Source organism: Diospyros lotus, chromosome 5 (assembly GCF_014633365.1).
Source record: "Diospyros lotus cultivar Yz01 chromosome 5, ASM1463336v1, whole genome shotgun sequence".
Classification (NCBI taxonomy): domain Eukaryota; kingdom Viridiplantae; phylum Streptophyta; class Magnoliopsida; order Ericales; family Ebenaceae; genus Diospyros; species Diospyros lotus.
This window is the reverse complement of record NC_068342.1, coordinates 18,710,043-18,723,544: the sequence shown is the minus strand read 5'-3', so window position 1 is coordinate 18,723,544 and position 13,502 is coordinate 18,710,043. Positions and strand designations below refer to the sequence as shown.

The 13,502-nt window shown below is 37.1% G+C and overlaps 1 protein-coding gene across 1 annotated transcript in view; it reads right to left on the bottom strand.

Annotated features, from left to right (window-relative positions):
* Window positions 1–10: 10 nt before the first annotated feature.
* The window catches only part of LOC127802561 (mitochondrial carrier protein MTM1-like), a 37,580-nt gene continuing 24,088 nt past the window's right edge, over window positions 11–13,502 (bottom strand). Inside the window, exon 11 of the transcript XR_008023305.1 lies at window positions 11–162. The gene's annotated coding sequence lies outside the window, so the exon portion shown is untranslated. The remainder of the gene's footprint in view (window positions 163–13,502) is intronic.

The following is a 13,502-nucleotide window of genomic DNA, read 5'->3' as shown; positions in this document are numbered from 1 at the left end:
CACTAATGGGCACAACTTAATTACAATAATACAAATTTGGGACATTGATGCCCCTGAACTCAAAACACACCCACGAGACATTTTCAGTCAGGATTGTCCCATACACATGTCTACCCAATGAACTGAACTCCCCTTTCTCCTTCTCCTTCACCTTTTCCTTACCTGGAATGATGTAGAAAGAAAGAATGAGCCACAAGGCTCAACAAGTATAATTTTAAGAATGTAAGGGAGCCAAATAAAAGAAAATGAAGCACACAATGAGATTACTCATATAACGAAATTTCTTTCTTGTAGAGTGGAACTACTGATTTACACTAAACACACCCATGCTATGCCTCATCAATAGTAGTATATATATACATGTGCAGGTAAACCTATTCGGCCATTGGCCACACATAAACAACATTGGCCCTTGTGGCCTAACTATTACATAAACAATAACCGCAGACCAAAGTCCCTCCACGCGCTGATTTAAATCAGGCGAGTATGATGGGACAAAGCTCCCTTCGGTCAAGCCTTGTGCCCATCGAGTCTAGTCTCTCCACGTGTTGGTTGTCATCAAGCAAGTATAATGAGTCAAAGCCCCATCTAGCTAGGCCTTACGCCAACCGAGTCTAGTGGATATAGATATATCTCATGAACACGAGTCTAGTCTGCTGTGTGCAACAATCACCATGCAATGCTTATGCAATGTCACATATACATGTTCATAGATAATCCATGCACATGCTCACACATGGTCATATATAATGTGCACATCACCATGCTTATGAATGCATATTTAGCATAAGCTTCCCCCATAATCAACCTTAACATAAAATAAATTATTACCCCAACTGACAACCAACCTATTTTATGGTGATTTCCTCACTATTTTTGACTATGACAATGTTTAATACCACGTGGTTATCTTGGCAAACAAGGTTTACTATGACAAGGTGCATAATTCCTTTTAAAATATAGGGTGAACTGAACCCTCTTTGGGCTTTTTGAATAGGATTCATCAAATATTTAAGGAAGACAACAAGGTTAGACATGATAGAGTAGGAAAGAATAGTGATATCAAGCTTAGGAAGAATAACCAAACAAAAGGAATTCAATAAGCAAAATTCTAGAAATTCCAAGTTTCAAGCTGATTTTCAAGGACCTCTTTTAAGCTCAATAATTGGTCAAATACCACAAACAATAGATCAAAATTGAAGCTCAGGAAGTCTAGTTTCTGGAACAACAAAAGGATTCGAAATTGGGAATAACCACATAAAGTTATGTCCCAAAAACTGGACCATGGTCAGTTTACACAGAAGTAGTAAATTTCTATAGTTAAACAATGATTCACAGGGCGATTACAAGCCCAAAACTTAGTCAAATAGGTCCCATAATATGTCTAAACAAAGCTTATTATGTCTAGTTTTCATAACAAAAAGAGGAACTCAATTTGGATATAATCACAAGAAGTTATGGGCTAAAGAATATAGTAAGGTCATTAACTTTTGAAAATACGAAATTTAAGAGCAGAAACTTGGAACTTCTAAAATGGAAAGAAGATTGAAGAACTTGCCTTTTAAAATGAAAAGAGGCAGAAGAACTTGCCTCGTATGGTCTTCCCTCTTTGATCTCTACTTGATTGAAGCTTGGAAGCTATGGAGATAAGTAGATGGACAAAACAAAAGAAGGAAGAAGAACGCACAGGTTGCCAACCTGCTTATTTTCTTTTGGTTTCTAGAATAATCCTATATTATTACACATAATCTACACATTAAGGGGTAAATTTAATATATACTCACTGAACTTTAAAAAATATAACTATTTACTCATTGAATTTTGAATTGTTACTACCTACTCACTAAACTTTGCTCAACGTCAACCATCAACCACCTACTACATCTTGCAAACGAAAAATGCCCACGTGGCTAACGGAATCTGAGAAAATTTAACAAACACTCATTGACTTTAAAAATGTAACTACTTACTCACTAACCATTGAATTGTTACTACTTGCTCACTGAACTTTGCTCAACGTTAACCATTCGTCACTTGTTACGACACCATCTGATCTTGCAAACGAAAAATGCTCACATGGCTAATAGAATCTGAAATGGTCCAATTAAATCCTTATTTTTTACCAACTTAGCTCCAACAGCGGCGGTGGTTGCCGACCCTCTCGTCGCCGCCTCACTTCTCACTACCTCGCCTCTCACGCGCCAACTGCTACTACTAGAGTAAGGGAAAGGGATAGAGAGAGATGGAGATGACCTTCTCGTCGCCTTGTTGCTTGGTGCCTTGTCATCACCTCACTTCTAGCTGTCTCGCCATCTCACATCTTGCATGCCAACTATTGTTGTTGGAGCAAGGGAAAGGGACAAAGATGAGAGAAAGAGAGAGAGAAGGGGGGAGGGAAATGGTGCTACTGAGTTGGCCAAAAATAAGGATTTAACTGGTTCATTTCAAATTCCGTTAGCCACGTGGACATTTTCCATTTGCAAGATCAGACAGTGATGTAATGGATGATGGATGGTTGATGTTGAAAAAAGTTCAGTGAGTAAGTAATAACAATCCAAAGTTTAGTGAGTAAATAGTTACATTTTTAAATTTTAGTGAGTATATGTTAAATTTAACCACACATTAAGCTATATATTCATGTATATTTTTCACCCCTTTTTATACCCAATTTCCAGCTGGAAGAAATGATGAAATTGGCCCCTAATGTCAAACGTCCAATCTTCTAAAAGCTTTCTTTTCTTCCTCATCTAATAACATGATTATCTTATATTATGAAAATCTTTATATTATCCATTAGCTTGTATTTTATGCTTCTAAAATATATATTACCACATGAGACATAAAAAAGAGCATGCCTTAATGTGGAAGAAAAGACGCACAAAAGCTGCATAATCTGCCTTCTCGGCCACAAACGATCTACCGGCCTTAGAAGACTGTCGACTGTTCCCTCAAACTCACAGAATCGATCAACAGCTCCAAGCTCCAGTTGCTAGCTCCAATACAGCAACCAAAATTTATCATTCAACCAAGAACGAAATGAGCAACACTCGTAAAAATACCCCTAACGGGTCGTTATAATTTCTACCCCCCTTAAAAGAATTTGGTTCCCCAAATTCATATCTAGTTAATCGAACATCCACGCTATACAGCGAGAGAATACCTTGGATTGTATTGTTCCCGCTCTTCGCATCAACTGTTGTCAATGCAAATACTCATCCTTACACATGTGGCTTATCAATAGTAACAGGGTGCTGTGTGGATGGCAACTCCAACTGTGGGGACAATCCTTGAATCTTGGGTACTGACGGTCTTTGATTAGTTCCCTGACCTTGATTTCCTGTCCCTTTCCCTCCATGATGAGGTGGTTGTGGACATCCATTTATTTTGTGGCCCTTTCGACCACATCTGAAACAAGTCAGCTTTTGGATACGCACCACATCAAGGATACCATCTAAAATGACCACATTTCAAAATTGTAAGATCACTAATTAAACCATAATGGTGGAATAACCTTGAGTGATCATATCCAGTTAATAAAACTAAAACTCAAAGTGAATTCAAGTAACTATCTATCTAGTAAATCCCAAAATCCTACGCTAAGGTTGTATGAATTGGGTGCCAACTAACCCTCTGTTTATAAAATTTTCCTTACCTTCCTCGAGCAAGTTTCAAACACCTTAATTTTGGATTTATCAATATCTACAACGCCAAGTCTCTCTTCAAAGATCATTGCCCTTAATTTCTAAAAATCTAACTGTATCAATTCCCTACAAAATAGTTGAGACTTCAATAAACCATATATGGTAGTATCTCTAAGGTCCGACTCGCCTTATTAAATATCTACAACCACTTGTTAGAGAACTCTAGCTACGATGTTCATTATGTCTCTAAAATTTAAAAGAGCATACTTGTATCAAACCTATTCTTACTTATAAGGTTTAATTGTCTACATCCCCAAAATTTGCTATGTAATCTATCTTGATTCCACAAACCCTGGTAATATATGATATTCCTTTGTTATATGTAATGACACTCTTGTTAATTCTTATGATCAAAATATTACCAAAAATCTAGTAAGTCTCCAAGCTTTCTTCTCATGGTTTATTCCTTTTAGACCCAGACTTGTACCAAGTCTTATCCTGTTACCAAGAAGTCCAAAGGTTAGTAACTACAAATATATATATAAACATCTAGTATTCACTATTTTATCCTCTATGATTCACAAAAATAGCTATACAACTGGTCTTGGCTTCAAAGAACCCCAAAGGTTAGTAATATCAAGTACATATCACTATAAACATTTTCAAGTACATCAATCAAATGTCTACGAATCGTAAACCAAGATGTTTTCAAAAATCAATTAGTCTTCCAAACGTTCTTTTTAATGGTTTATGTTCCTCACGTACTTATTTATACCAAGTTCCACCCTGTTATCAAGGAATCTCACAGGTTAGTAATAAACATCAAATGACATCCCATGTCACTAGCGTATCCTCCTTTGTACATAACACTCGGTTTCACTAGTATATATTCACAAATCCTTATTCTTGCAACAACGAAACAAATCCCCTTCCTCGAACTTAGATCCATTCTTGCCATAGATCAAGACAACCTTAAGGTTAGTCAAATCAAAATCTAAACCCAAATCCATATATTTAAGCTCTGATACCAACTGTAATGCCCATATTTTCAATCCACAAGGTGGCTATGTTTAATGTTTACAACACTTGGGCGTTATTGGAAATCCTTTATCAACGGAAGAAAGGATCGAACCTGAGAGCTTAAATAGCTAGGATTTCCATGAGTCATAAAAGATGCATACACATACTTAAGTGACTATCAAGTATCTTAGCAGCTGTTTACAACACTTAAAATAGACACAATGGAAATTAAAGAACTTAAATTAAGTCTCAGCTACCTCATTTTCGGTTATTCTGCTTGTCTCCCTAGTACCTGGTACAACTATCATACCTGGAACGTGAAATGTTCCAAGGGTATCAAACACCCAAGTTAGATATTGACATCTAAGTGAGATGGTTCAAAGGTAATAATGTGTGCAGATGTAAAATGCAACGTGAGAATGAAGTCTCCCCAAACACCTTACTCCACCGAGGCACGTGATTGGAGTTAGATATCCTTAGCCTCTCTGAGGGCACCGGAATCCTTAGCCCCATCGAGGGCATCGGATTCCTTCCCCATATCACCACACTCGCCTCATCAACCATCCACAACACCAGTGATGCATGCAAGAACGAAGAAATATGCTTCAACAAAGAGAAACATGAAGTGTAAGCCACAAACATCACTCAAATGAACCAACATATGAACAATATGGAGTTTATTAGGTGCGAGAACCACTCACCTTGCCGGTTTACCTTTTGGAGTTACTGTTCACAAGGTATCGGCCTTGGTTTTGTTGTAGTTACAGAAGTTTTGTGTCACAAACACAAAATATTTTTCTACTAGGTTGTAGGGAATTAAAAGGGGAGCATGCCATAGAAATTTTAAGGGAAGGGGGCTTCACAAGTGCCCGTACGCGCCACTAAAAGGGTGGCCACGCGCGACCACTCGCAGCAGTCCATGGCACGTGCGTTACACGCGTCGTTGCTCTTTCCGTCAAATTTTTGGGCTGCTGTTTAAAACGACCATATCTGCCTCATCCAAGCTCCGTTTTACCTCTCGATTGAACCTAAGGACTTCTCTTTTAATGCTCTACAAGATTATGCTGAGAAATCAAACTTACCTTTCAATTTTTCTGGCGATTGCAAGTGTTTTCCGACAGCTGTCCATTTTCCGACAACCCTCTTGTTCTCCTTTATTTTCACCCCTTTTCTCTTCCATTTCCTCCAAAATTTCCCCTTCTACAATTCTCACCTTCACACCCCTTAATTTGGCCCAAGGTTGGCTCAAACTTGGCTTAAAATGGGTTTTAGTTGAGTTACCATGGTTTATATAGAAGTTTTTGGCCAATAAGATGCTTCCACACCTTAGGGACACTTGGACGCCTTTGATTGGTTAATTCCTGATATTTTTTATGGATATTTTTAGCTAGTTTTCCAATATTACAGTTCCAGCCCAAAGGTTTCCACAATTTACACTTTCACCCCTAGGTTTATAAAAGCTCACTTTGCCCCCTTGAAATGTCATCTTTTTTTTTTTTTTCTCAAAAATATTTTAAGGCCTCTTCTAGGATCCTTTTACCCTTGAGTTCCAACCGTTGCCTCAAAACGATTGTCCAAATATTTTTAAGAAATTACATTTTGGCCCGTTTTTGTATTTTGATCCCGTTTTACCTTGGAATCCCATTTTCTTCTTAAAGCCCTATTTCCTTGTCCTTCAAAAGAGCCTAGAAGAGATTCTTGACCGTTACATTCATCTCTTTGAACGATTCCAAATTTAGGAAAATTACACTTTTGTCCCTCATTTTCAAGAATTACCCTTTTTGCCCCTAGGATTTTCCCCTACTTCTCCTTGGATTTACAAGACATATCATTTCCTTTAAAATAGACAAATCCTATAAAGAGTTTGGGTATTACACAACCAACCTATTTTATGGTGATTTCCTCACTATTTTTGACCATGACAATGTTTAATACCACTTGGTTATCTTGGCAAACAAGGTTTACTATGACAAGGTGCATCGTTCCTTTAAAAATATAGAGTGAATTGAATCCCATTTGGGCTTTTTGAACAAGATTCATCAAATATTTAAGGAAGACAACAAGGTTAGACATGATAGAGTAGGCAAGAATCGTGATATCAAGCTTAGGAAGAATAGCCAAACAAAAGGAATTCAATAAGCAAAATTCCACAAAATCCAAGTTTCAAGGACCTGTTTTAGGCTCAATACTTGGTCAAATGCCACAAACAATAGATCGAAATTGAATTTCAAGAAGTCTAGTTTCTGAATAGCAAATGGATTCAAAATCGAGAATAACCACAAAATGTTATGTCCCAAAAACCGAATCATGGTTAGTTTACACAGAAGCAGTAAATTTCCAAAGTTAAACATTGATTCACAGGGCAATTACAAGCCCAAAACATAGTCAAATAGGTCCCATAATATGTCTAAACAAAGCTTAATATGTCTAGTTTTCATAACAAAAAGCAAAACTCAATTTGAATATAATCACAAGTAGTTATGGGCCAAAGAATATAGCAAGGTCACTAGCTCTGAAAATAAGGAATTTAAGAGCAGAAACTTGGTTGTTGGAAGCCTTGAATTGGATGTGTAATACATACGACCAAGTTTGACCTTTGGGGTTGTTCAAAATCAAACCTACTCCACTGCCCCCCAAGTTTAAGCTTTTATCAATCTCTAAATACAATTATTCATTAGTCAATTCCTTTGAGTGTTTAAGCTATGTTATTTTAGCAATGAAGTCAATTGGGATCTACCCTTTTTGATAGCTTGTCAAGGTTGATATTCAATGTTGTAACTAGTGAGTTCTATTGCCCACTCGAACATCATTCTTGAGATATTGGGCTTTCCCAATATTTTCTTTAAGAGATGGTTTGTCAAGATGGCCATCAAGTCTTCTTGAAAGTATGGTTCTAGATTTTAAGATGATGTTACTAGGGCGAAGGCAAGCTTTTCCATTGGAGTACACTAGACCTTGGCTCCGATCAATCTCTTACTGATATAATACACTAGTCTTAGACAAAACTCAAGCTTATTGCTTCCTCCACTATTGCAAGGTAAAGGTAGAAGGACCTGTGCAGCTCAGGCTTGGTTAGGATTGGGGGTGAGATCAAATATTGCTTGAGTTAGTCAAAAGCCTCTTGACACTAATGACTAGATGAATTCCTAAGTCTAGGAAAGAGTCCTAAAGAAAATGAGTCCTCTCTAAGAGAGGAAGTGCTCAAGGGTTACCATTTGGATAGTTAGTCTTTGCATCTCTTTCAAATTCCTCGACGGGATCATGTCAAGAATAGCTTATATCTTTTTAGGGTTAGTTTCAATTCCTTGATGGAGGACAACAAATCTAAGGAACTTTCATGTAGTAACCCCAAAGGCACACTTAGTAGGGTTTAATTTTAAGTTAAATTTCCTCATATTACCAAGGTATTCCTCGAGGTCGATTTGACATTGCTTAACCTCACAACTTTTCACTAGCATTCCATTAATATATGCCTTCATATTCTACCCGAATTTAGCCTTAAAGATTTTGTTGACAAGTCATTGGTATATAGCCCCGACATTCTTTAGTTCAAATGGCATGATTTAGTAATAGTAGGTGGCTTTGTCAATTATAAAGTAATCTTGTCCTAGTCCTTGGGATGAAAAGGAATTTGGTGATACCCCTGAACAACATCTAAAAAGCTCATTTGCTTGCACCCTACTATCCCGTCAATCGGAGCACCTATGCTCAGTAAAGGGTAGTTATCCTTTGGACAAGCCTTATTTAAATTCTTGAAATCAATGCATAACCACCACTTTCTTGATCCCTTGGAAATGTGCACCATATTTTCTAGCCATTCTAGGTATTCCACTTCTTACATGTACCTAATTTTCAAGAGTTTATTAACCTCTTCTTTGATGTCTCGAGCCCTTTCTAGAGAAAACTTTCTCTTCCTTTACTTAACTAGCCTGCAGGCTATGCTGATGTGTAACTTATGGGTCTTGACGATGGGATCAATCTCAGGCATTTCATCAACTGACTATGCAAACACATCAACATAGTTTTACAACAAAGAGATTATTCAACTTCTTTAGGGTTCATTTAATCGGGAGTTAATTTTTACTCTATAGTTGGGTCATCTTCTCTCACAATGACTTCTATTAATTCACCAATTGAGCTCGCAACTTTTAGTTTCTTGGCACTCTCTAAAAGATATGTCGTGACTCCTAATGATGCCGAAGTTATCCTTAGCTCAAATTAACGGGGCGTGCCATCTCTCGATTGGTTCAGTGGAAGGTTTGACGCTTCCAACTCATTGATCTTCGCCTTCAGAAGCTACCCCCGAACCATCAACTCAAAAGGTGTTCTCGAGCCTCCTTCAAATGGTGTGAGTAAGGCTAGGTAACACTCTCAAGCTGTTTTATGGTTTGTCTTGGACTTTTCTCTTTCCATTAAGGGTAGGGAACTTCATCACCATTCTATAAGTACAGGGGGTAGCTTAGAAGGTTGTCAATTTAAACCTACCATGGATCATGTTATAGGTTAAAGAAGCATTTGTCACAATAAAATCCAAGTTCGTCATCACTGTCCTTGAGCCTGAACTAATCGTGTATGGGATTCTAATCATTCTATTAGCTTACACCACTCTTCCATCGAAACTACTAAAGGGTACCCTAATTAGGCTATATTGTTCCATGGTGTACCCTACTTTGAGGAAGGTTCTCATTTGGAACATATTTTTTGATATATGAAAGTTTTGAAACATATGTTAAGTTGAATGAAATATTTTCCTTCAAAACGTAATATCATATGTTTCAAATTCACTTAAGGTATTTTGAAACATATATCTTTTTGTTTCAAGTATTTTGTCAAACACCCTTTTGATGTTTTGAAACCTATGAGTTATTTTGAGAAGTATTCTCAAAACAAGTTTTGAAACTAGTGTTTTCATATTTTGAAATCAAGTACATTTCAAAATTTGTATTGCATATTTTGAAATCTAAGTCTTATTTGGAAAAGCTTAGAAAGTATATAATTAAACTAAAGTAAGTTTAAAAATAAAAAATCTTCTATATCGAAACAAGCATGTTTCAAAAGCCATAAATCTTATTTCGAAGCTTCTCATGGATTTATGTAGGAAAGTTCTTCATTTGAAATTATTTTCTAAAAGGTTGTAGTTAGGCCATGAAAAACTATAAAAAAATGTTTTTGAAAAAGAGGCTCGATCGTGAGCTTATGAAAATTATCAGTATCTAAAAAGGTTGAGGTGCACCTATAAGAGCCTCTGTTTGATTGTTTAAAGAAACTAGTGAAATACCTTCAAGGGAGATACTTGGCAGAAGTGGCATAGGCTAGAGTCGAACCATTATAAATCCTTTGTGTACTTTATTATTTTCTACTCTTTATTTACTTATTCATCTTAAAGTTTCAAGTTGTTAAAGATAAAATATTTTCTTAACTAAACTGTCAAAGATTATATTGAAACATCACTCCTTATTTTGAAACACCTAGATTACTATTTTTAAACACTTCAAAGCTTATTCTCAAATAATGAGATTATATTTTGAAATTCCACATTGTTATTTGGAATCATCTTTATCACTATTCCGAAACAAAAAATACTTATTTCAAAAATAATTATTTATCAAAATAAATAGTTATTTATTTCGAAACAAACAATTTTGTTAAAGAATTTTAAAAGAGATCAAGTTAGTTTTATTTCCCAATTCACACCCTCTCTTGTGAAGTATCTAGTTCTAACATCTCTAATAAAAGATTTAAGAGGAACTCTCGGTGTCCACTAAGATTCTCTTGAGATCCTACTTACCCACCACCATTGAGATAACGAGAGGGTCGTAAAAATTGGGTTAGGAAAGGAAGTTTTCATCTGAGAATGTTATTGACCTGCCCAACATGTCCTTTTTCAAGAGTTGTGACCTCTTGATGATTAATGACCAACCTTGTCACTTCAAGTCTCTCCCGAGAGTCACGTCCTGCAATCAAAGATAAATTGCCAAATATAATCGCGATTGAGTAGGTCTTCAATTTCTTCTCTTAACTGTTTACACTCTTTAGTGTCGTGCCCATGATCTTTATGAAAACGACAATATTTCCCTTAATCTCATTTGTGTGCCAGGTTTTTCACCTTGTTTTTCTCTTTAGATATTGTTTATCTTTAAGGGTCATTAGTATCTCAATCCTTAGGGCATTCAAGGGGGTAAGCCTGAGTACCAATAATGACCATTTCCATTTAAGGTAATGAGAAATGGCCAACACCACATACCATTTGAAGTAGGTTGGACTAGCATATAGGAGGTGAAAAGCTCAATATGATCTGAAGAATCTTTAGTCCTATTGTAGAGCTTAATTGTCAAAATGCAAAATTTTTCTTGTGGGACTATCACAATTATAGCTTGGTTGAGGAGTTGTGAAGGGCCTTTTTCCCATATCTCTTTCTATTCTTCCATCTGTGCCATATTTCTCTCCAATTGTCTAAGGTATCTTTCTTGTGGAGTTCCACCTTTACAAGTATAGGAGGGGATTGAACCTAGACTTTCCAAGCATTGGTGATTGTGTCTCTTTCATCGGGAGTGGCAAATTCTATCCCTTTGCCACTAATGATGGTCTTTATTTCTGGAATCCTATTAGTCTCTCTAGGAATGATGACAGTTTTCTCCTGACTAGTGCTCATTGTGTAGGGAAGGTTCGTTCCTCGGGATTAGTGATTCTTTCCCCCTATTATCCGAGAAAAATGGTTAACAATTTAGGAAAACGCTGCACTTGGTTTCCAAGTTGAGTCCTGATGGTCATGGGGTGGCTAATCCATAGTGATGAGGATTCGAGCCCTAGTGGCTTGAGTTTTGATATTCGTAACCCCATGTTGGTAGGTGTTTAATGAGGAGGCATGTTAAGAAATTGCACAATAGACGACTAGGTGGCCCCAAAGTTGAGCATGTGTGAACAAAGACAAAACTTAGCCCCAAAGTGTTGACGATTTTAGAGTCGATCACCACACTATCCATGATACAGTTGTGCTTCCTTTATGTTCTTCTCAATTCTAAGGTAGTCTTGATAGTCCTTGAGCCCAAACTTATCTGAACTGACTCTTCTTGTAGAAAAGGAGGGTAGAGTCTAGTCCCTTGATGGATTCTCCAACACTCAAGTTAATCACTATGCTCGAGAATGATGTAATAAATACATAATAAATGTCGTACTTGGCACGTGGGATATTACGCCTTTATATAGTCGATTTGAAGGGTTTGTATAGGTTAGGACGATACTACATGAGTGGTTAGATTTGATCATTTGGATGGATTTTGCAGGCTAGTTGTGAGTTTGGGCCTTACCTTTCTTGATAGTTGTTTGGATAGTCTTGGATCATGTTTTTGGGTAGGCTTAACCCTTTAGGCCAAGCCACTCAAGATATATCTAAGCTGTTGTAGGCTTTTTTTTTTTTTTTTTTTTCAGGAACTTGATAGTTCATCATTCCTTATTTTTATAAAAAAAAAACTACAAATCAATCATATATTTTCAAAAATAGTTAACGTCAAAATAAATGACATGAAAAATATAACTATTTTACCAAAAGTAGTTGTTTGAAAAATAAATTATTTTTCAAAAGCATTTTTGGTAAAATAGTTATTTGAAAGATGATTTATTTTAGGGTGCTCAAGCGAGAATGGGGGAAGAGTCAAATTAGCAACACCAAGTTTGAATTGGAATCAGAGGAGGCCTCACACAGTTAGAAAACGTAGATAGTAAAGACTAGTTAGAACCATGAAATGACTCGTCAATTCTCACATCACAACTGTTAAACCCATTGTGAAATAATGTTCATGTAAAGAGTTATAATAACAAGAGAAGTTACTAAAGTTATGGATGAATTTTAAAACTTAATTTAGTTAATCTAGACCGTATTGATCCATTGGACCGGCTCATTACTTGGAATCTAGCCCAGTTCCTAGGCCAGATCTTAGCCCAAAAGCTCGGATAGCGTATCCATTCAAGCTGAGATTCTTGCGCCAGTAACAGATTCCATCACCCCTAAACAACTCACATGTTGATCCTCATTAGCTCGCAATTTTTATCAAATCTGAGATCCTCAAAGATGATCCCTATCATTGTCGTGCATCTTGGCCCTCAAAGATGATCCCTATTATTACCGTGCATCTCGACCCCCTATCCTCCCATGATAGTCGGAAGATTGCGAGGTGATAAGGATCAGATTTGATAAAGATTGCAAGTTGAGTATCAGATTGAGGGTGGCCCCCTAAATCAAATATGGGGGGTTATTGACACAATTTCTGAGGGCTTCGCAAGTGGAGGAGATTCTAGCTCAATAAGAAGGCATCACCTAAAGGTGGTGATGACCGTTAGAAGCATTAAACATAGGCCGAAAAGAATGGCTCAACACCCAGCAGTCCCCTTCACCGATGAAGACTATGCAGGGATCGACCAGAACTTAGACGATCCCATGGTGATATCTGTGGTCCCGGCTAACTTTTTCATCAAAAAGGTCCTAGTAGACCAAGGAAGCTCGAATGACTTACGATACTCGTCAACTTTAAAGAAGCTAGGGATACCAAAAGAGGATTTGAAGCCATTTAATGGAAACCTAGTCAGCTTTTTTAGGGAGCAGGTGAACGTGAAGAGGTACGTAGAACTATTGATGATGCTCGGGTCAGAATCGTCGCTTAAAACAGTCAGTGTTAAGTACTTGATGGTTGATTTCCAGACACCTTACAATGCCCTACTAGGCCGCCTATCCCTCAACTCTTTAGGCGCAATCGTTTCTACTCCACATTTGGCAATGAAGTTCTCGGTCTCAATCACCGAGGTCGGAGTGGTCCATGCTGACCAAAAGGAGGCTCGGTAGTGCTA